Here is a 22,348-nt window from a genome sequence, read left to right on the forward strand (position 1 = left end):
CTAGGGAAGTGGATGTAGCTCAACTGATAGAGGGCCCACCTACCATAAAGGAGGTCCAGGGTTTGAACCCAGGGCCTCCTGGCCCCTGTGGTGAGCTGGCCCATGTGCAGTGCTGCTGCTCAGGGGTGTCCCCCATGTAAGGGAGTCCCATGCACAAGGAACGTGCCCCACAAGGAGAGCCACCCCATGTGAAAAAAGAGCAGCCCGCACAGGAGTGGCACTTCACACATTGAGAGCTGATGCAGCAAGATGCCACAACAATGACAAAGAGACACAGATTCCCAGTGCCACTGAGAATGCAATGGACACAGGAGAACACACAGTGAATGGACACGGGAGAGAAATAAATAAAATAAATCTTAAAAAAAAAAAAGCTAACCTATTTTTAATTTCCCTCCTTTTTAATTCTTCTCTGGAATTTGGTGTTCCAGCAGTCTCATGGGCCTTGAAATGACCCAAACGATGGATATTATATGCTACAGTGGTAGAACAGAGGGACACAAGGAGGCTGGGCTTGTGACGATGGTGGAGTGCCATTCCCACTTGCCATTGCCTCCCCTGGACCACTTGTCTGTGAGAAAGAAAATTGTCTCTTGTCTAATGTCTGTTCCTTTGGATTTTCTATTATGTGCAGATAAACCTAATCCTAATTGAAGTATTATTATTACTGAATGAGACTGTGGGACACGTAAGAGGAGTTACCTTTTTTTTAACTCCCCCCCCCCTTGCGGCTTGCTTGCTCTCTGTGTCCATTCTCTGCTCTCTGTGTCCATTCTCTGCGTGTTCTTCTGCATTTTTGCTTGTCTTCCTTTCTGTTGCGTCACCTTGTTGAGTCGGCTCTCCATGGCGCTTGCAGGCCAGTGGCATTCTGCGGCTCCTGCAGGCCTGCAGCACTCCGCAGCACTTGGGCCAGTGGCTCTCCGCAGGGGGTGGGTGAGCCTGCCTTCACAAGGAGGCCCTGGGACATGAGCCAAGGGCCTCCCATATGGTAGACAGGAATCCAACTGATTGAACCACAGCCACTTCCCGAGGAGTTATCTTTTATTGAACACCTTTTATGGGCTCAGATAGTTTATATATATTTTTGTGATTTAAATTTTCTTATTTAATCTCTCAGCAGATTTTGATTCTGTTAACCTCTCCCTCTTTCTCTTTTTTTAAAGATTTATTTTTTATTCATTTCTCTCCCCTTCCCCCACACCCCAGTTGTCTGCTCTCTGTGTCCATTCACTGTGTGTTATTCTGTGTCCACTTATATTCTTGTCAGCGGCAGCACTGGGAAACCGCGTGTCTTTTTTGTTGCATCATCTTGCTGTGTCAGTTCTGTGTGTGTGTGTGGCGCCACTCCTGAGCAGGCTGTGCTTTTTTCTCACAGGGCAGCTCTTCTTGCGAGGCACACTCCTTGTGTGTGGGACTCCCCATACACAGGGGACACCCCTCCATGGCGCAGCACTCCTTGCACACATCAGCACTGTGCATGGGCCAGCTCACCACACGGGTCAGGAGGCCCTGGGTTTGAACCGTGGACCTCCCATATGGTAGGTAGACACTCGATCAGTTGAGCCAAATCTGCTTCCTCACTCCCTCTGTCTTATACTCTCTTCTCCCTGGGCTTCTTTGACCTCACACTTTCCTGGTGTTAATAGGGTCTTTTTTTTTGTTTACTGAGTGACAGAAATCTTGAACTGTACTGGCTTAAATAAAAACAAGGATGTTTAGGCTTCAGTAACTCAGTAATAGTCCAGGGGTAGCTCTTTGTACCCAATTGAATACAGGGGTTCAAACAATAGCATTAGGACAGGAGTGACAGTCAAAATATTTAACAACTGATATTGCATGGGCTCTGATCGATCAGAACAGATGTCAGAGGGGCTGTCCTAGAGACTGGACCCAGTATGACCCTTTAGTTATGGATGATGAAAAGTTCAGGGATTCCAGAAGAAGGGTAGCTGGGAGACAGTGGTAAAATCACTTCCAGAGGGTTCCGGGAAGTATTTACTTACCAATAAAATATTTCACCAACAATCAGCCATCCCATGTTATTCCATGTTATTCCATGTTGACTCCATTCTCACACAACTCCTTCCTATGGTTGCAAGATGGCTGCCAGTGGTTCCAAGGCTACATTTTTTTGGGTTCACATTCAGCATAGAGAAGTGAGGCTCTTTTTCTAAGTAGCTTTAGCACAAGTCCTGAGATTTGCTCCGATGGGCCTGGCCTAGATCACATGCCCAACGCCAATCTATTACTGTGGCTGGGGGCTGGAGGGGACACTGGTTTAGGTGAGGTAACCTGCCCCACCTTTGGAGCCCCAGGTTAGCATTAGCTTCGTTAGAGTGGCTTAGAGTGGGGGTGTTTCCCCTAAAGCAAAACTGGAGTGAATTGTCAAGAGAAAAGTGAATGTGAATTAGTTTCATTTCACAGCTGTAACAAACTACCACAAATTTAGTGGTTTAAAACCACACAAATCTATTTTACAGTCCTGGAGGTCAGAAGTCCAAAATGGATCTCACAGGGCTAAAACCAAGGTGTCGTCAGAGCTATGCTCCTTCTGGAGGCTCTAGGAGAGACTCTGTCCCTTGCCTTTTCCAGTTGCTAGAGGCCGCCCGCGTTCCTTGGCTCATGGCCACATCATTCCAACCTCTGCTTCCTTTGTTACATTTCTTTCTCTGATTCGGATATTCCTGTTTCCCTCTTATAAAGACACTTGTAATCCAGGATAATCTTACCGTCTCAAGATCCTTGACTTAATCACATCTACCAAATCCCTTTTGCCATATCATTCATAGGTTTCAGATATTTGGATATGAATATCTTTGGAGTGGCATTTTTTGCCCACCACAAGGTGGATGCTAGGTCATAAAAACAACAAATGTCTATTACTCTGCTTTACCTCCTACCCTTTTGTCTACTTCTTTGTTTCTTTTGCAGACTCATCCTCCTCTCCCTGATTTGGGTTCCTCAAGTTTTAGTTCTAGACTTCTTCTAGCCTCACTTTATACTCTCTCCCCAGGCAAGCTCATTGATTCCAAGGCTCCACTTACATGCATAATAACCACTATGTTCACACTTTCGTGTCTCCAGCCCAGAACTCTCTAAGGTCCAGAACTGTTTGTTTACATCACTACTGGATATCTCTGCTTGACTATCTGAAAGATCCTCCAAACTCAGGATGTCTACATGCCTCTCCACAAACCCATCCCTGACTCAGTAAATGGCACCATCATCTCTCCAATTATGAAAGACAGAAACCTAGACTTCATCCTTAATATCATTTCTTCCTCCTCCCAAATCACTCTTTATCAAGTCTGCTCAGTTCTACCTCCTATTTATTTATTTATTTATTTCTATCCCCTCCCCCTCCTGGTTGTCTGTTCTCTGTGTCTATTTGCTGCGTCTTCTTTGTCCGCTTCTGTTGTTGTCAGCGGCACGGGAATCTGTGTTTCTTTTTGTTGTGTCATTTTTTGCTGTGTCAGCTCTCCGTGTGTGCAGCACCATTCCTCAGCAGGCTGCCCTTTCTTTTTTTACGCTGGGTGGCTCTCCTTATGGGGAGCACTCCTTGCGCGTGGGGCTCCCCTACGCGGGGGACACCCCTGCATGGTAGGGCAATCCTTGCGCGCATCAGCTCCACACGGGTCAAGGAGGCCTGGGGTTTGAACCAGGGACCTCCCATGTGGTAGACGGACGTCCTAACCACTGGGCCAAGTCCACCACCCTCCAGTTTTACCTCCTTAATCTCAAATTCAAATCCATCTATTTCTCTCCATCAACAGTCCCTCCACTTCAAGCCACCACTTTTGTTCGGACTATCAATACTTTTTTGTTGTTGCTGTTGGCCTGGACTCATGCAGTGGCTATGTAACTGATTTCCCGTGCCTGCTCTGTCCCACTTCTGGTTTGCTTTCCATACCATTGCCAGATTTTTCCAAAATGCATATCTGATCATGTAACTCCTCCAAGTAGAACCTTTCAGTGACTTGTCATTGCTCTCAGAAGAGAAATGAAAACCTTTCCATGACTTCTAAAGCTCTGCAAGGACTGCTCCCTGCCTATTTCTCTAGCCTTGTCTCACATCAAGTTTCTGTTGGCTTTCTGTTTTTTTTCCTCTTCCCCAAAATTGCCATGTTCTCTCTCATCATTTAACCTTTGCATATTCTGTTCCACCTGCCAGTACAGTGAGCTGGATGACCTCCTAATTCATCTGTCATATCCCATATCATCATTTCCTCACGGACCCTTCCGCAACCTCCAGGGCTAGGTCAAATGCCACCATTATAGACGCTCATTGCACTGTGCAGCTCACCTAGGTAATGCTTAGCACAATTACGATTTTCCATTTGTGTGTTCTTTGATTAATACCTGTTCTCCTCACCACAACCACCATTAGTCTGTAAACTCCAGGGGGAAAGGGCATTGACTGTCTGCTCGACATTAAATCCTCGGCATTTTGCTCTGTATGCACGCACTAAAGAACTCTTGAACACATGGATGCGTGTGCTCATTTCCAGATCAGAACAGCAAGGCTGGTTCCCAGGTCACACATTCAGCATGGAGGTAAATCTTGGATCTAATTCCAAAACCTCACCTGTTTTCTTGTCATTCTGCTGACTTCTGGGGTGGGAAAAGATTGGGATTGTGTCATTTTTGGGAGTGCAGCTCTAGAAATTGCATCTGTTTCCTGAAGCCTTTGGAGATGGATCTGAAAGGGCAGGCAGTTTTTCTGACCTCTGGGGGGAGGGCGGATTCTTTTCTTTTTCTTCCATTTACATCTTTCTCCCCTCCTATCCCCCCTCTTCCCTCCCTTCCTTCCAACACATAAAGTCCCTGTTCTCTGCCATTCCTTGTTCTGGGAGATGCTGATACAGACTTGAATGAAACACAGTTGCTGCTCTTTTTTTTTTAAGATTTATTTATTTATTTTATTTCTCTCCCCTTCCCCCCATCCCAGTTGTCTGTTTTCTGTGTCCGTTTTGCTGCGTGTTCTTTGTTGTTGTCAGCGGCACAGGAATCTGTATTTCTTTTTTTTGTTGCGTCATCTTGCTGCATCAACTCTCCGTGCATGCGGCACCATTCTTAGGCAGGCTGCACTTTCATTCGCATTGGGCGGCTCTCCTTATGGGGCACACTCTCCGTGCGTGGAGCTCCCCTACGCGGGTACACCTCTGCATGGCGCGCATCAGCACTGCGCGTGGGCCAGCTCCACATGGGTCAAGGAGGCCCGGGGTTTGAACCGTGGACCTCCCATGTGGTAGATGGACGCTCTAACCACTGGGTTTCCCAGTCGCTGCTCTTAAAGAACTCAAAACCTAGGCACTTAGAGGCCTAGGCCGCTAAATAAATTATAACCCATTATGATGTCGTCTCTGTAAAATGGGGATCATCCTTACTACATCAGTCAGAATTTTTGAAATGTAAGTAGGACCTTTTGATCAGGCTACTTCAGTCAAGGTGTGACCCACCTCATTCAGGACAGGTCTTAAACCTCTTTCTAGAGTCCTTTATAAAGGGAATGAATACAGAAAGAGAGAGAGAGAGAAAGAGTCACAGAAGCAAGAAGCCGAGAGCAAAAAAATCTGGAAGAGAAGGGAAAGATCAGCAGATGCTGCCGTGTGTCTTGCCACGTGGCAGAGGAGTCAAAGATTGCTGGCAGCTAGTCTTTGGAAAGAAAGCACTGCTTTGATAATGTCTTGATTTGGACATTTTTCTCAGCCTCAAAACAGTAAGTGGGAAACAGATGTGGCTCAACCAATTGGGCTCCCGTCTACCAACTGAGGTCCAGGGTTCAATGCCCAGGGCCTCCTGGTAAGAGCAAGCTGGCCCACATGGCGAGCTGGCCCATGCGGAAAGCTGCCCCATGCAGGAGTGCTGGCTGATGTGGACAGCTGGCACAGCAAGATGACACAAGAAGAGACATGGAGGAGAGAAAATAAGAAGACACAGCAGAACTGGGAGCTGAGGTGGCATAAGAGAGTAATCGCCTCTCTCCCACTCTGGAATGTCCCAGCATTAGTTCCCAGAGCCACCTAATGAGAATACAAGCTGACACAGAAGAACACACAGTGAATGGACACAGCAAATGGAATGGGGGCGGGGGAGAGAAATAAATAAAAAGTAAATCTTTTTTTAAAAAACCTGTAAGCTAATGAATCCTCATTGTTAAACATCAACTCCTTTAATGGTGTCTGCTTTCAGCAACCTAGGAAACTAAAACAGCATCGGAGACCCCAACACTGTTGCCCTCAGCTCCCTATGATTCTTGGGTGGCACCAGGGCCAAAGAACACCTTGGGAGGACATCTATCCATCTCGTCCCTGCATGCTGATCTGCTGCTAAGTAGCAGGTATGGGACTTGAACTTGGGTCTCCATATTGAAGTAACAATTAGAGTGTTTGTCTGCAGTCAACAGACACCACCTCTAGCTATTTTCAGCAAAAGGGATGTATTGGAAGGATGTAGGTGGGACTCAAGTAATTTATAGGTAGCTGGAGAAGCAAGTTTGGGACAGGCAGGAACCAAAGGAGAGTTGGAGTGTCTAGGATCTGGATGCAGACACAGTTTCATCCTAGCGCTGCTGCTACCACCATGATGAATGACCTTCAATGAGCTCTCTGATCCTGTCTCAAAATTCAAATTCTCAGGAGAGGGTATCTGATGCGATCAGCTTTCATCATGATCCTGTCCTCCAGGGTGGGAAGAAGGATATGGCTTCTTTAGGGGAATGAGTCATCTGGAATTGCTCTTCCCTCAAGAATACAAAGGAAATTAATACATTGTTCAAGGGGGGTATATCACTTGTCTATTGCCACAATAATAGTGTACACTAAACAGGTACACATTTCAGAAGCATGTAACAATAAGCATCATTACTCATTCCTCTAGTGGTCAGTTAGCCAACTCTGCTGACCTTGGCTGGCTTGCTCACATGTCTGGAAGTTAGCTGGCTGTTGGCTAACCTACTTGAACTTTGGTTGGAAAGCTAGTTTCTCTGGCTCAGCTCCTCCAGAAGGCTAGTCTGGCATGTTCTCAAGGGTGATGGATGAGATATCACAGTTTTTTTAAGCCAAAGCTTGCGTCACATTTGCTAATATATTGGTCAAGGTAAGTCACATGACTAAGCCCAGTGTCAGAGCGAGGGAGCACTGCAAAATTTAGTAGCAAAGGGTATAGATATAGGGGAAAATGAAGAATGTGGGCCATTTTTGCATTCCACAAGAGGAATGGTATGTACCACTAAAAAGCCAATGCCAATGCCAATGCCAGACATCAAAACCCAAGTGTTTCCAGGTTCCACACCACCTGGGGCCCCAGCTAAAGGGGCATTTTTCTAGAATGGGGAGTCACTAGAATGTCAGCTCCATAAGAACAGGGATTTTTATCTGTTTTGTTCACTGTTGTAACCTCGGTGCCTAAAACAGTGCTAGACACATAATAGGTGCTCAGCAATAGTGGTCGAATGAGAAATTATCTTTCCCTTGTGAATTTATCCTATGTCTAACCAAGTTTTCTCATTTTTGTGGGGAGGCTGCTATTATGGAGGAAAAGGACTTCGATTTGGAGACAAACCCAACCTGGTTTAGAATCTGGACTTCACCATTACTACCCAGTCACCTTAGGCAAACTATTCAATCTTCCAGATCCTCAGCTTTCAGTAGTAGAAAACTTTGGGGATGATTTCTCAATGCAACCTCCCCATCTTTCAGGTAATTTTCCCTCTCCCTCTTTGCATGTTTAATATGATGAATCTTCTGGTATAACATGACCTGTTGCCCTTCCTAACTCTACCTGGGCTAACTGGGACAGGGATCTGGGCCAATCAGAGCTCCTTTCCCAGGAATTTGGAATTTTAGTCTCAGTCTGGCTGACCTGTTAGATGGAGGAGATAAGAGCTGGCTATCACCCTTTTCCATCAAAGAGAGCTATCTTCAGCAGGAGGGAAGAATGACACTCTCATTCCAGATTATTCCTTAGGCTTAGCCTAAGCTTAAGTAGGTAGCTAGGTAACCATTGGCATAATGGTTAAAGGCATAGTCTCTGATTCAAGACTTCTTTGATTCAGATTCTGGCCTTTCCACTTACTAGTTATGTGCTCCTGGGTGGGTCACTTAACTTCTCTGTGCCCTGGTTCTCATCTGTACATTGGGAATAATATTAACACCTACTTAAAAAATGTGTAGAACAATGTGCAACACATGGTGAGTACTAAGTAAGCATTGCTTGTTATTATCACATAAGTCCCTGGATTCCAGGCCGTACTCTTTTATCTTTAAAATTAATACGGCCCCCCACTTTTGGAACTGTTCATTTCAAGACATTGTTGATTCTAATCCAAAGAATCTAAAACTTTCTTCACCTGTGAAATGGTGAAAGTTAATGGCGATTTCTTAGTGTGGTAGTGAGAACTAGATTAAATGAGCTGAGTTATGTTCTTGGGTCATCTTAAGTGTATTGGCAAGCTCCCCATCCTTCCTGTGCTGTCTTCCCCAAACTTCAACCAGGTCTGCTCCTCCTTAGCCTGGCTGGGCCTGGGTGGGAGACAGTGCTTCTGATATGGATGGTTTTTCTCGCAACTAAGTTTGGCCTCTTTCCACCCTGAGTCTGATCTGATTTGACAAGGTTCTTAAAATGACACACCTTGATACATCATTCTGCACTCTGGGTGAGTGACTCATCAATCTTGAGTGTTTTCCCCCAGGAAGTACCCTGGCTAGTGTGATGTCATCCCTGGGTTTACTGTGGACCATCTTGTAGCTAGGGAAGTGACTCAGGGCCCAAAAACTCTTGTGGTCTTGGCAGAGACATGAACCCCTTTTTCCTCATTTCTTCCGTACTGGTACAATTCCTTTCTAGTTCTTTTGGGAACTCTACAGGTAGGGGGAAAGTCTGGCTTAGGAGGACAGTGGCAAGAGGTTTGCTGTGGACAGAGCCTCTTGTTTCATATGATAGTATTGCAGGGTGGAGTACAAGTCCACGACTGGGAGGATTCTTTCCTGAGTCTGCTTCCTCTGCTTTCTCACCTTCTCCCACTAAGGCCCTTCTCCTTAGCCCATCCAGCCCAGTCCCTGGGAAAACCCCAAGAAGGGCAGGGAGTGTGATTGAATAAGGTGGGTGGGTCTATAATGGGTTTGTCTCCTGCATCAATTTGCCCCTGCCCAGGCCTGGTCTGGAGGGTGACCCCAGAGATGAGTCACATGTCGTCATCATCCTGACCTTGCCCCTTTGCACCTGTGAGGTAGAGAATTGTGGACACAGTAAAGTTCATGAAGTGTTGGTACCCATAAATTCATGGTGCTGTAGCCTTCCCCTTTTGCCCTATTGACCAATCCTTGGGTGGGATTCTGCCCCAGTTTCCCTACCTAGTTCTTTAGTTATTCCTACACATATATATTTTTTCTTTTTTTGAGGTACTGGGGCCGAGGATTGAACCCAGACCTCATTTGTTGAAAGCCGGAGCTCAACTACTGAGCCACATCAGCTCCCCTGGGTTGATTTTTTCATTTGTTTGCTTGTTGTTTGTTTGTTTCTGCTTTCAGGAGGCACCAGGAACTGAACCTGGGATCTCCCATGTAGGAAGCAGGCACTTAATCACTTGAGCCACATCTGCTCCCACGCACATATCTTTAGACTATGCATATTACCTGCCTGTTGGCTGCAGGATTGCCTGTCAGAGTCTGCCAAGACCACTCCCAATTGCCTCCATCTCCGTGGATCCCAAACCTAGGACTGGGTCTGGCTGGCATCCTGTTCTGGATCAGCCTCTGAGTCTGTGTCAGCGTCCTTTAAGCCCACCAGCCAAGCATCCCCCACTTCTTCACGAGCCCAGTATTCCCCATGTCTGGGTCAACTTCAGATGTTTTATTTTGAATCTTTGTCAAAGAGGCAGTCTGAGAAGAGCTTTGTCCCTGGAATCAGGATTCTGGGAACTTTCTCACTTATTTGTTGTATGACCTTGAGTTAGCCACTTCCTTTCCTGAGCCTCAGTTTCCACATCTGTCAAAAAGGCTAATAATCCCCTACCTTGAATTTGGAAAGTCTCAATGAGATGACCTATCTTTAGTATCTAGCACACTGTAGAGGCTTGGGAAATGACCATCTATACCACCACAAAGGAAAAGTAATTCAGTATCTTCATTTATCCTCAACAATTTAAATCACCCCTGGCTCCACAGCTTCTCATCAACCTATTATCAGATCAAGATATTGGCATCAAGCTAGGGGTTGGGTGTGGGAATGGAGCAGCCAGTACCCGAATACAAGATCAGACAGGGGCAGCCTAATATAGTGTAGACTCAGTTTCCTCATTTGGTATATGAGGATAAAGTAGCACATACTTCCTGGAATTGTTTGGAGGACTAAATGAGATCATCTGCATCAAGTGCTTAACATGGGACCTGCCAGAGTAAGCACTCAAAACAGTCACTTTTGACATAGGTCATTTCCAAGTTTTTGCTACTATCTTTTTTTCCTTCTTTAATGTGGTTTAATTAGGATAAAGTTCCAAGAGAGGAATGAGTACCTTCTGAAATGTACTGTCAAATAGCTTTTAAAAGGCTTATGCCAATTACAATGCCACCAGCAAATTGCATAATGATTTTGTCATATCTTTGCCAGTAATGACTCTTGTAATTACTTTTAGTTTTTACTAATATTTAAGGTGCTCGTCATTGACTTAGTTTTTATCTTTTTAACAGCATGGTGTACCATAAAGTTAAAGTTTATTGGAACTGGGGAAGGATAATTTCTCTGAAGAGAGAACTTAGAAAAAAAAATACACATTTTGTAAATATCTTGAAAATTGAGGATGTTGTCCTTCCTGTCACTTGCTGCTACTTCTCTTTTCTGAGGCATCCATTTCTGCATATTTGTTCGGTTCCCTTGGCTTTGACCATTGTAGATCTGGAATGTGGAAGTGCCCCGAAGCGATGACCATTTGGCTGCTTTAGATAAACTTTGTTTTTTCCTTTTTACTATTCTTATTTTTTATCAAAGCAGTTGTAGATTTATAGAAAAATCTTGCAGAAGCTACATAGTTTCCATATACCCCCCTCACATACCGTGTTTTCCCTGCTATTAACATTTTGAATTAATGTAGTGTCTTCGTTATAATTGATGTAAAAATACTATTATAATTATGCTACTAACTTTAGCCCATGCTTTACGTTAGGGTCCACTCTTTGTGTTGTGTAGATCTGTTTTTTTAAAATGATAACTTACATACAACCTCAAATTTCCCTTTTAATCCATTTTCAAATTTATAATTCAGTGGTGTTGATTACATTCATAATGTTGTGCCTCTGTCACCATTATCCTTTGCCAAAACTTTTCCGTCTCCCCAAATAGAAACTCCATAATTAAACATTAACTCCCTCATCCCCTTCCCCACCCAGCCCCTGGTAAACTATAGTATCATTTCTGACTTTATGTATTTGCATATTCTAATTATTTCCTACAAGTGAGATCATATAGTATTTGTCCTTTTGTGTCTGACTTATTTCACACAACATGATGTCTTCAAGGTTCATCCATGTTGTTGTATGTATGAAAACTTAATTCCTTTTTATGACCAAAAACTATTCCACCGTATAGATATACCACATTTTGTTTATCCATTCGTCTGTTGATGGACACTCAGTTTATTGCCACCTTTTGGCAATTGTGAATAATGCCGATATGAATATTGTTGTGCAAATATCTATTCAAGTCCTTGCTTTCAATTCCAGTTTGAAACAAACTTTTGATTAATTTCTATGACCCTTTGAACATGTATTTTATCATGACAACTTTTCAATTCAGAGGAGAAACTTAAATTCCTCTAGAAAATTAGTGAAAAGAGTTAGACTGAGTTTCTCCATCTGAAAATGGGGAAAAAGGAGCTAGAGTGAGGCAATCTCCTAAGGGCTTATTCTAGTCTGCTAGATTGCCAAAACGCAGATACCATGAAATAGGTTGGCTTTTATAATGGGGATATATTAGTTTACAAGCTTAGAGTTTTGAGGCTGATAAAAATGTCCAATCAAGGCATCATCAGGCAATGCTTTCTCCCTGAAGACCTGCTGCTACAATCCGGGATTCCTCTGTCTCATGGCAAGGCACATGAGGCATCTGCTTGTCTTTCTCTTCTCTCCCAGGTTTTGCCGCCTCCATCCTCCTCCTTCCATGGCTTTCTCATTTCTCTCTCTGAATTACATTCTTTTGTAAAGGACTCCAGTCTGAGGATTAAGACCCTCCCTAAAGGGAGCAGATGTAGCTTAAGTGGTTGAGCACCTACTTCCTATGTATGAGGTCCCAGGTGCAATCCCTGGTACCTCCTAAAAAAAAGTCGGAGTGGATATGGCTCAAGCAGTTGAGCACCTGCTTCCCACATGGGAGGTCCTGGGTTTGTCCCCCAGCTCCAGTATCTCAAAAAAGCCCAACAACACAATAACAAAACCTATCGGGGCCATGCCTTACAGAAATAACCTACTCAAAAGTTCCTACCTACAATAGGTCCACATTGACAGGAATGGATTAACTTTAAGAACAGACTTTTCTGGGGTCCATTCAGCTTCAAACCATCACACTCCACACTCTGGACTCCAAAAGGACATGCTCTTTCCATATGCAAAATTCATTCCATCACAAAATCCCAAAACCTTAAATCCTTTTAGCAACAATATTAAGTACAAAGTCTCATCAAAATCAGTTGTAAGTGTGGTCTGTCCTGGGGCAAAATTCCCCTCCAGCTGTGGACCTGTGAAATTTAGAAAACAAGTTATCTGCTTCCAATATATAAAGAAGGGATAGTCATAGGATAAACATTCTCATTGCCATAGGGAGAAATTGGAAGGACAACAGGGGTCACAGGTCCCAAACAATTCTGAAACCCTGCAGGGCATACTCCATTAAGGTCTGAGAGTCATCTATAGAATGATGCTTTGTTCTCCATGCTTGATGGAGCGGCAGTCCCACCCTTTGCAAAGGTTTGCACAGTGGCCCTGCTCTCCTCAAACACTGGGCTGAGGGCTCCAACATCTCCAAGCATTGGAGTGATAGTCATGCTCTCGGCTCCACCCTCATCAAGCATCGCTATGGCAGCTGGGTTCTAGGCTCCAGGCTCCTCAAGAATTGGTGTGGCAACTGGCCTCTAAGCTCCATCCTTGTCAAACATTGGGACAGGAGCCAGCCTCTCTGCAATCTCCCAGGAATCTGAGAAACCTGGGGTGGTAACACTCTTCCTGAACAATGTGGTGGAAGGCCTGTCCTCTCCAAGCTCTGGGGTACACTTACCCTTTCCACAAACATGGATGAATCCACTCTCTTGGCCCAAGAAGGTGTCTTCAGTCCATGGTTCTGCCTTTGAGGTATTTTTCCCTCAGTCTGTCTGCTTTCAGCCCCTTTTAGTCCAGGGCAAGTGTGGTTCTGTTTATACATATCTTGCAAAAAAACTTGTTGGTTTTGCATGTAGTACACAGGGGTCCAAACTGTCAGATAGTAAGACTGTCCACAAATCCTTTCAGGATAACTGCATTTCCAATCCTGACTTGTACTGAAATGGCTAACTTGTTTCATGTTTAGTTAAATCCACACATGGGGCACTATTCTCTGGGGACTCATTTTCTGGAAACTCAAAACTTTTCAAACCATCAATTTCAGGTTTCTTTGTGCCTGAAAGTTCAGCTCTCAGCTTATCCTTTTCCTCTTACAATTTACTAAAAGCTGCAAAGAGAAACCAGGCTGCACTTTCCACATTTAGTTTGGAAATCTCCTTAGCAAATATCCAATCTTGTCACTTTCAAATTCTGCTTCCCAGGAAGCAGATTTGGCTCACCTAATAGAGTGCCCGCCTACCACATGGGAGGTCCAGGGTTCAAACCTAGGGCCTCCTGACTCATGTGGAACTGACCCATGTGCAGTGCTGATGTGCACAAGGAGTGCTGTACCATACAGGGATGTTGCCTGTGTAGGGGAGCCCCATATGCAAGGCATGTGCCCCATAAGGAGATCCACCCTATGTGAAAAAAAGTGCAGCCTGCCCAGGAGTGGCACCACACACATGGAGAGCTGACGCAGCAACATGACACAACAAAAGAGACACAGTTTCCCAGTGTCACTGACAAGAATACAGGCAGACACAGAAGAAGACACAGTGAATGGACACAGAGAGCAGACGAGTGGTGGGGGTGGGGGAAAGGGGAGAGAAATAAATAAAATAAATCTTTAAAAAACAAAACAAAACAAAAGAAATTCTGTTTTCCATCTGACACCAGGACTCAATTTTCCTAAATTCTCTGCCACTTTATTTTTTTTTTTAAGCCACATTGCTCTTTTATTCAATGTCTGCCACTTTAAAACAAGGGTAACAATGACACATTCATCATTTCTGTCTAAGACCTCATCAGAAGTACCTTTAGTGACCATATTTCTACCCAACAGTCTTTTCAACGCCATCTAGGTCTTTTTTCTCAAGCACTTCACAGTTCTTCCAGAATCTATCCCTTACCCATTTATAAAGCCATTCCTACATTGTTGGTATTTATAACAGCAGCACCTCAACTTTCCTGGTACCAAAATTTGTTTGAGGCTGCTAGGCTGCAGAAATGCAGGCACTGTGAAATGGGTTACCTTTTACAATGGGGATTTATTAGTTTACAAGCTTACAGTTATAAGGCTGAGAAAAATGTCCAATCAAGTCATCCTTAGGCAATGCTTTCTCCCTGAAGACTGGCTGCCAGTGATCCTGAACTCCTCTGTCATGTGGCAAGGCACATGGCGGCGCTACTTGTCTTTTCCTTTTCTCCTGGGTTTTGTTACCTCCAGCCTCCTGGTTCCATGGCTTTCTCATTTCTCTCTCTGAATTACATTCTCTTATAAAGGACTCCAGTGAGAGGATCAGGACCCACCCAGGGCCATGCCTTAACTGAAGTAACCTATTCAAAAGGACTTACTTACAATAGCTTTACACCCAGAGAAATGGATCAGCTTTTAAGAACATACTTTTCTGGGATCCATACAGTTTCAAGCTGTCACATGGCCCTACCTTTGAAAGGGAGTAGCTTCATGGAACTACAAAGACATGCAGAGACAAAACATGTCTTGGGAGGAGGAGGAATAAACAAGGCCAAGTGAAGGTGGGGAAAGGAGGTGCTAAACACATTGCAGTGAGGAAGCAGCATAACATGGAGGAAAGAGCAGGGGATCTTGCATTTCCCCTTCATTGAATTTATCACTTGCATTATTTTGCATCTTTCTTCCTTGGCATTTTTACTTGTTATTGAATGTCTTTCTTACTAGAATACAAATTCCATGAAGGCAGGGAACCCATCTATCTAATTTATTGTTATATCTCCATTTTCTGTTTAAGAAATATTAATGGAGTGAATGGTGACCCAGATGGGCTGGAAATTCATGGGACAAACAGGCCACCAAAACTTGGGTTATATATATTCTTGTTCTATATAAAAATTGTCTAATTTCATATGTAAATAGAATTTGAACAAGCAGGCTGACTCCAGATCCCATGTGCTTAACCACAAGGCTTTGTGGCTACGCATTGGAAAACTGTGCAGCTATTAAATCTATGTGGCAGAGGAATATTTATTGATGTGAGAAAATGCTCTCAATATGTTGGTGAGTGAAAGCATCAGCCTTCAATATAGAGCACCAACCACACAGAGTTGTTGGGAGACCTAAATGAGTTCATAGTGTACAGAATCTGGCACATGGAACATTCTGGATAAATGTAGCCAAAGCAATTGGTCAGCCATCTCTCATCTTTGTTATTTCTTTGGGAGAAGTTCACCTCCTTAACTGCAGTGGAGAGGTGCCCTGTCAGTGAAGAACTGTCTCCCTGGTTTGCTACACCTCTCTACCTCTTACCCCATCCTGGGACGGTAAGATGGTGGGAACAACATACAGACTGCAGCTCCCTCCAAAGATATTTCTTCATCAAACCCTGTCTTCCCTCTCCACATTCTGACTCCCAAGGTGGTAAAACTTGTTCTGTACTTTTCCTTTGTAACTTCTACATAGGAGGTTGCCTCACATTCCCTTGGAAGGATTCAGGGAAAGGTCCCATTTTAACATCCTATTACATGGCTGCAATTGCTGCCTTGGATTCTGTAAAACACTCATTTCCTTATAATAAATTCTTCCTTTTCACTAGTTTGAATGGGTTTCTCTTGCTTGAAAACAAGTGATTGCTGACCAAGACATGGGTCGTAGTGGCCTGAGCCTGGAAACGTGTTCCTTTTCAAGTGGGCAGAGTAAATGTAACTGGAGCAGAGTCTGAGTAAAAATTCCCCACAAGTCAAAAGGCCCCAAAATGGAAGACAGAATTAAGAGGCAAGGCGAGAGCCCTGGGGTGGAAATGCAATTGAACAGAAGAAGCTTGCATTCAAAGCAGAGTGGTGTCCTAGGTGACGGCCCATTCCTGCTTTTCACAATTTTGCTTTTTGGTCTCCCCAGCCTAAAGTGTATGGTTGGCTTAAAATGTACAAGGTCAGGGAGGGAAACCATCTTATCTCCAGACTTCTGGCCTTCAGCTTTTGTTGAATTATTTCCGGGTAGGATAATAATGTCAGAGGATTTGACCCTTGGAATGAGTTACCGATGGCTTTGCCCCTAAATTGTACCAACTGGTCCTGATATTAGCCATGTGTGAGCCTATCTGAGAGTATGAAGACACAGAGTTAAAGGTAAAGAAGTGCCCAGGGTGTCCCAGGAAGCTTTACACTTTTAAGGGAAGAAATAGCTACAGGAGAAGGAGCTGGAGAAAGAAAAAAAAAAAGTGGGGGAACACAAGACACCCATCCAGCAGTCCAGTCTTCTGGACATTCCTTAGTCTTTGCTCTGCTGTGGATTCCTGTCACTCACTTCTTGATTCCTCAGTTCCTGGGCTGTGTCCTTTACAGGTTAGACATGTCATCTTTATCTGCTGACCAGTCCTACACAAGGAAAAGATTCCTGGTTCCCATCAGTCTTTGTCTTTCTAGACTAGAGTGGCTCCTTGAGCTGCTGAGCCTACTCTGAAAGGCCTGCTGGATTCTACGTAAGGGTTTAAAGATCAACTCCCTCCTATTAACCATTGGTGAGGCAGGATAGCAGAATGGTTAAAAACACAGAATCTGGAGCTGGACTTCAAATATTGACTCTCCCCTTTATGAGCTGGGTGACTCAGGGCAAGCTATTTAACCTCCCTGGGCCAGTTTCCTCTTCTGTAAAGTGGGCATGAGAATAACACCTAACTCATTAGGGTGGACAAAGAGGATTGAACTGAGTTAATTTGTGTAAACCCAGGGATGCTAACCTACAATGAGGGAGATGAACAATCTTGTACAACAAAGAATCATCATATCCAAAATAGCATTAGCGTACCCGTAGTGAAGAGCCACTGGTGAAGACCACGGCACCTCAACCCCTCGTTTGAACCACAGATCTACCACTTACTAGTTTTGTGACCTTGGACATTTTACTGAACCTCTCTGTGCCTCAATTTTCTCACCTATAGAATAACAACAGTAATAGAACCTATCTCCTAGGGTTCCAATGAGGCTTAAATAGGTTTATATATGCTATTAGGGCAAGTCCTGGTGCATAGAAAGCTATACATTTAGCAACTGTGACTATTATCTATACCCTTATCTGGTGTTATAGTCATAACTGGAGATGGCAGATGTTACCATAAGCATTTTCCCCACATCATAAAATAAATCTTCGACTGCTTCCTCTGCCTCATGAGGCTGTTTATTCCTATGTGTTTTACTCACAGGAGAAAATACTTCCTTTAACATGGGGAAAATGAAACCAGACCATGGCCTAGACAGTGCTGAAGTAGACCAGCTCAAGGGTCAAGGTGTCTTAGTTAGGGATGGTTCTATAGCAAATAACTGAATCCTTCTCATATACGAGCCTAAGCAAGAAGGAAATCTGGGGGAAGATACAGGGAGAAACCTGGATGAACTTAGGGGCAGGAAGTACACAGGTCTCATGAGGAACTAGAATCAGGAACTGGAAGCTTCAGTTTAGAAGCAGACTCCCACTCCTTCTCATCTCTCCCTCCACCCTGCCCTCATCCTCGTCATCATCCCTCACTTGGTCTATTGCAACATTCTCCTGCTTTTCCTCTTGCCTTCTCACAGTCCATTTTCACACAGCTACCAGAGTAATTTTTCTAAAATATAATAAGATTGCGTTACTCCCATGCTCAAAACCTTCCAATAGTTTTTCATCATACTTGAATTAATATCAAATCTCCTTCCCAAGCCGTGCGGCGGTTACCTGGCCCTTGCCTACCTCTCTGATCTTACCTCCTGTCACTCCCTCCCTGGCTCACTCACGTCAGTCTCACTGTTCCTTGAATATTTCATCTCCCTCCCACCTTAGGATTTTGCACTTGCTCTTCTCTGCACCTGGTGTTCTCATTACCCCTGCCCCGTTCTTATCTTCCCCTCAAAAAGTCCATCCCTGACCACCCAGGCTAAAAAGCCTTCCTCTTTGCCCATTCCCATCCCTCTCTATCCCTTTACTCTGTTTCTTTTTTCTTTTCTTTTCTTTCCTTGAAGTTGCATCGTTTATTTACTTGTTTAAACCTGTTGTGCCGACTAGACTGTAGGCTTCGCAAGAGCAGGAGCTCATCTCTGTTGTTCATGGCTTTATTTCCTGGACAAGGCAAAAAGTAGGTGCTCAATAAATTTGATGATGTTGCGACTGAATGCAGTCTCACCAGGATCCAAGGCAGAACTCCTCTCTCCTTTTCCCTATGAGGCCACAGCGTTTCCTGTCATTCTTTGTGAGTCTATTTTGTGGTTTTATCTCTTGCTTCTCAGCACTTCCATTCCCGTGGCACAAAATGGCTGGTTCAGTCTAAAGCCACGTCACCTCCCAGCTCCAGCACCACCTGCTAACAAATCCCAGAGATCTAATTCAGATTTCCAAGACAGAGAAGTTTCCTGGTCCAGCTTGGGTCAGGTCCACCACTGACCATTTGGTTATGGCTGCTGCTGGAGCACACTCTTGTGGGCCAGGCATTTGCAGACAAGAGGAGCATTGGCTGGCAGACCACTGCCAAAACTGAGCACTGCTTCAAAGGCAGGGCTCAGGTGGGGGGAATTCTCAGTCCTGGGCAAAAAGGAGTCCAATACTGGTTTGGATGGGCAGGAACACCTTGTCAAGAAGATCTCAAATAGTCAGAATCCAGGATATGAATAAATAAACTAACTTCTATTTATTGAACTTTTCTAAAAACTTTAGAGGAATAGACTCAATCTTCCCAACAAACCTATGAAGAAGGTCCTAGTATTCCCACTGAACAGATGAGGAAATGGAGACATAGAAAGGTTTTTAGTTATAAGCCAAAATTCTAACCAAGCACTCCAATCCCACATAGTGCATTTGCCCCTGACCCACCTAAATAACTTTGCAAGACAAGAATTATAGTTCCCCTCTCACAATGAGGAAAATGAGGTTCAGAGAGACAAAGTAAAAACAGGCCCAGGATGACCCAACTAGAAAGCGGCAATGCCTTGATTGCAACAGCTTTACAACCCCTTAGGCTAAACTTTCCCCTACCACTCAGTCCCGCATCCAAAGAAAGTCCCTCCTAAAGGAGGAAGTAATTAGCCAATAGTCACTCAGAGGGTAGGTGACAGAACCCAGGCCACTGTCCCAATCATTGTGATAATGCTTCTGGAAAACCCATGTGAATAATTGTGTGTGTCAGAAAACAAAGGCATGAGACAGAGCTGGGAGGAGCCAGGGACAGGGCAGGACAAGGAAGCCTCTGTACCATGGAGACAGTGATTATCCAAAGCTGAAACTATGACTCTCATTACCTCCCTTGCCTACCCCGCCATTATCTTTTCTTGATTTTCTCCTTCATCTCTTTGACAAACCCTTATAGTCCTTTAAGCCTTGGCTCAAATATCTCCTCCTCCAGAAAGTCTTCCCTGATTTATGCTCCTAGGCTGGGCTCAGTACCCCTCCATGGTGCCTTCTGGGCACCACTCTCCCTGTCTTGGTCCATCTGCATTTGATTGATTCTCCTAGTGCTAAGTGCATGGACTTAGAACTTCTAAAAAAAAAAAAAAAACCCATGGGTTTAAATTCAGCCTCTGCCACTTCCTAGTTCTGGGTTCTTGGGAAGGCATACAGTAGGCCCACTTCCTTTCACTCTCTTTTGGTGTCTTGGAAGGTGTCCATTAATCTTCAGTTTGTACTGGAAGTCTGATGTCTTCATGCTCTCCAGTCTTCTGGGGTTATGATAGACACATTTTCATTGATCAGCCTGTCTTTCCATGGAGAATCATTCTCCCTCTTCCAAATCCAGCTCAATCTCTGTGGTTTGACTGGTCTCGACCCTCACCTTCCCTACAACCCAGGGGTGGGCAGAAGACACAAACTTTACCAATGTAAGATGTCTACATTCCTTTGGCCACATGATTAGTTCAGGCATGGGCTGGTGAGTTAGAGTCCCTTCATGAAATTTGTTATATGGGCATTATAAGAAAGAATCCCAAATGAACAAATTAAAAAGGAAGGAAGGAAGGAAGGAAGGAAGGAAGGAAGGAAGGAAGGAAGGAAGGAAGGAAGGAAGGAAGGAAGACATCCCCCCCCACACACCCCAATTATGAGATACATGGCAATGAAGGATTGGCATTACCAGCAGTCATCTTGCTTGCTGCCTGTCTGAGAATGAAGTCAAACAGAGTAGGCAGCTTGAGATGGAAAGAAAGAGAGTTCTTTTTTTTTTTTTTTTTTAAGATTTATTTTTATTTATTTAATTCCCCTCCCCTCCCCCGGTTGTCTGTTTTCTGTGTCTTTTTGCTGCGTCTTGTTTCTTTGTCCGCTTCTGTTGTCATCAGTGGCACGGGAAGTGTGGGCGGCGCCTATTCCTGGGCAGGCTGCTCCCTCCTTCGCGCTGGGCGGCTCTCCTTATGGGGCGCACTCCTTGCGCGTGGGGCTCCCCTACGCGGGGACACCCCTGCGTGGCAGGGTACTCCTTGCGCGCATCAGCACTGCGCATGGGCCAGCTCCACACGGGTCAAGGAGGCCCGGGGCTTGAACCGCGGACCTCCCATGTGGTAGACGGACGCCCTAACCACTGGGCCAAAGTCCGTTTTCCCGAAAGAGAGTTCTTGGATTCCTTTTTTCTTTATGCTGGTCTGGGTCAGATTTCTGACATTTTCAACCAACAGTTCTGACCAATACATGAGTTTACTTTAATATCCAAATCATGGCTGGAGCTATGGCAACATGAAGACATGCCAGCTTTCTAGGATAGCAGAGCAGCAAGGCAAAACCTTGAGCCCTTGCTGAATTAACCAACTCTGGAGGTCATTTATTTAGGACTTCTTCTTAGGTGAAATAATGAAATGGCACTTAACCTATTGGTTAAGTGATTTTGAATTGCGTTTTCTATTACATGCATCCAAAACCATCTTTAATTTGGACTCTGGCCCAGTTTTCCTAAATTCTTGGTATTTTAGTGAGGGGTGGGATGGTCATGAAGTCATAATCTTCTGGCTAACCTTAGAAACAGCCTATTTCTGACAGTTATCCTTGGCTTTTCCTATTTTTTTTTCAGACCCTCTCAGCCTTTAGGCACATTCCTTATTCCTTCATTCCTCCAAGTATTTCTAATACTTATTATAGTATTTGGGGGAAACAGAAGAGGAAGCTCAGCACAGTATAGGGACCAAATTAAAATTATATATAAGACATCACTGTCCTAAAGTTTCATGGGATCACTACCAAGGGGTTTTTCTTTCTGGCCACATTTCTCTCCAGAAATCAGCTTGCTACCATCTTCTCTAACCCCATTCTAGCTACTGGCAGTCTAACCTAGAACATTTCTTACTTTGTGCATTAGTCAGCCAAAGGGGTGCTGATGCAAAACACCAGAAATCTGTTGGCTTTTATAAAAGATACTTATCTGGGGTAGAAGCTTACAGTTACCAGGACATAAAGCATAAGTTACTTCCCTCACCAAAGTCTGTTGCCACATGTTGGGGTAAAATGGCTGCCATCATCTGCAAGGGTGCCCAGGGCTTGTTTCTCTCTGAGCTCAGCTGCTCTGCTCACTCCACAAGCCAGCTGTAAAGTGTCAGGCAAATGGCTCAACTCTCTTCCTGGAGTCTCTGCTGTTTCCACTTCTCTGTGTTTTTACTTCCCGGACTCCAGGATCAAAACTCCTACCTCCCTTCTCTGCCATGAGGTTTCTCTGTGAGTCCCCAACCACCCAAGGGGAAGGGACTCAATGTCCTACTGATGTGGCCCAATCAAAGCCTTAATCATTATTTAATCAAGTAAAAGTGAAACTTCTGAATCCAATATAATCTAATATGCCCAGAGGAACAAACCAGTTTACAAACATAAT

This window comes from Dasypus novemcinctus, chromosome 9 (genome assembly GCF_030445035.2).
Source record: "Dasypus novemcinctus isolate mDasNov1 chromosome 9, mDasNov1.1.hap2, whole genome shotgun sequence".
Lineage (NCBI taxonomy): Eukaryota > Metazoa > Chordata > Mammalia > Cingulata > Dasypodidae > Dasypus > Dasypus novemcinctus.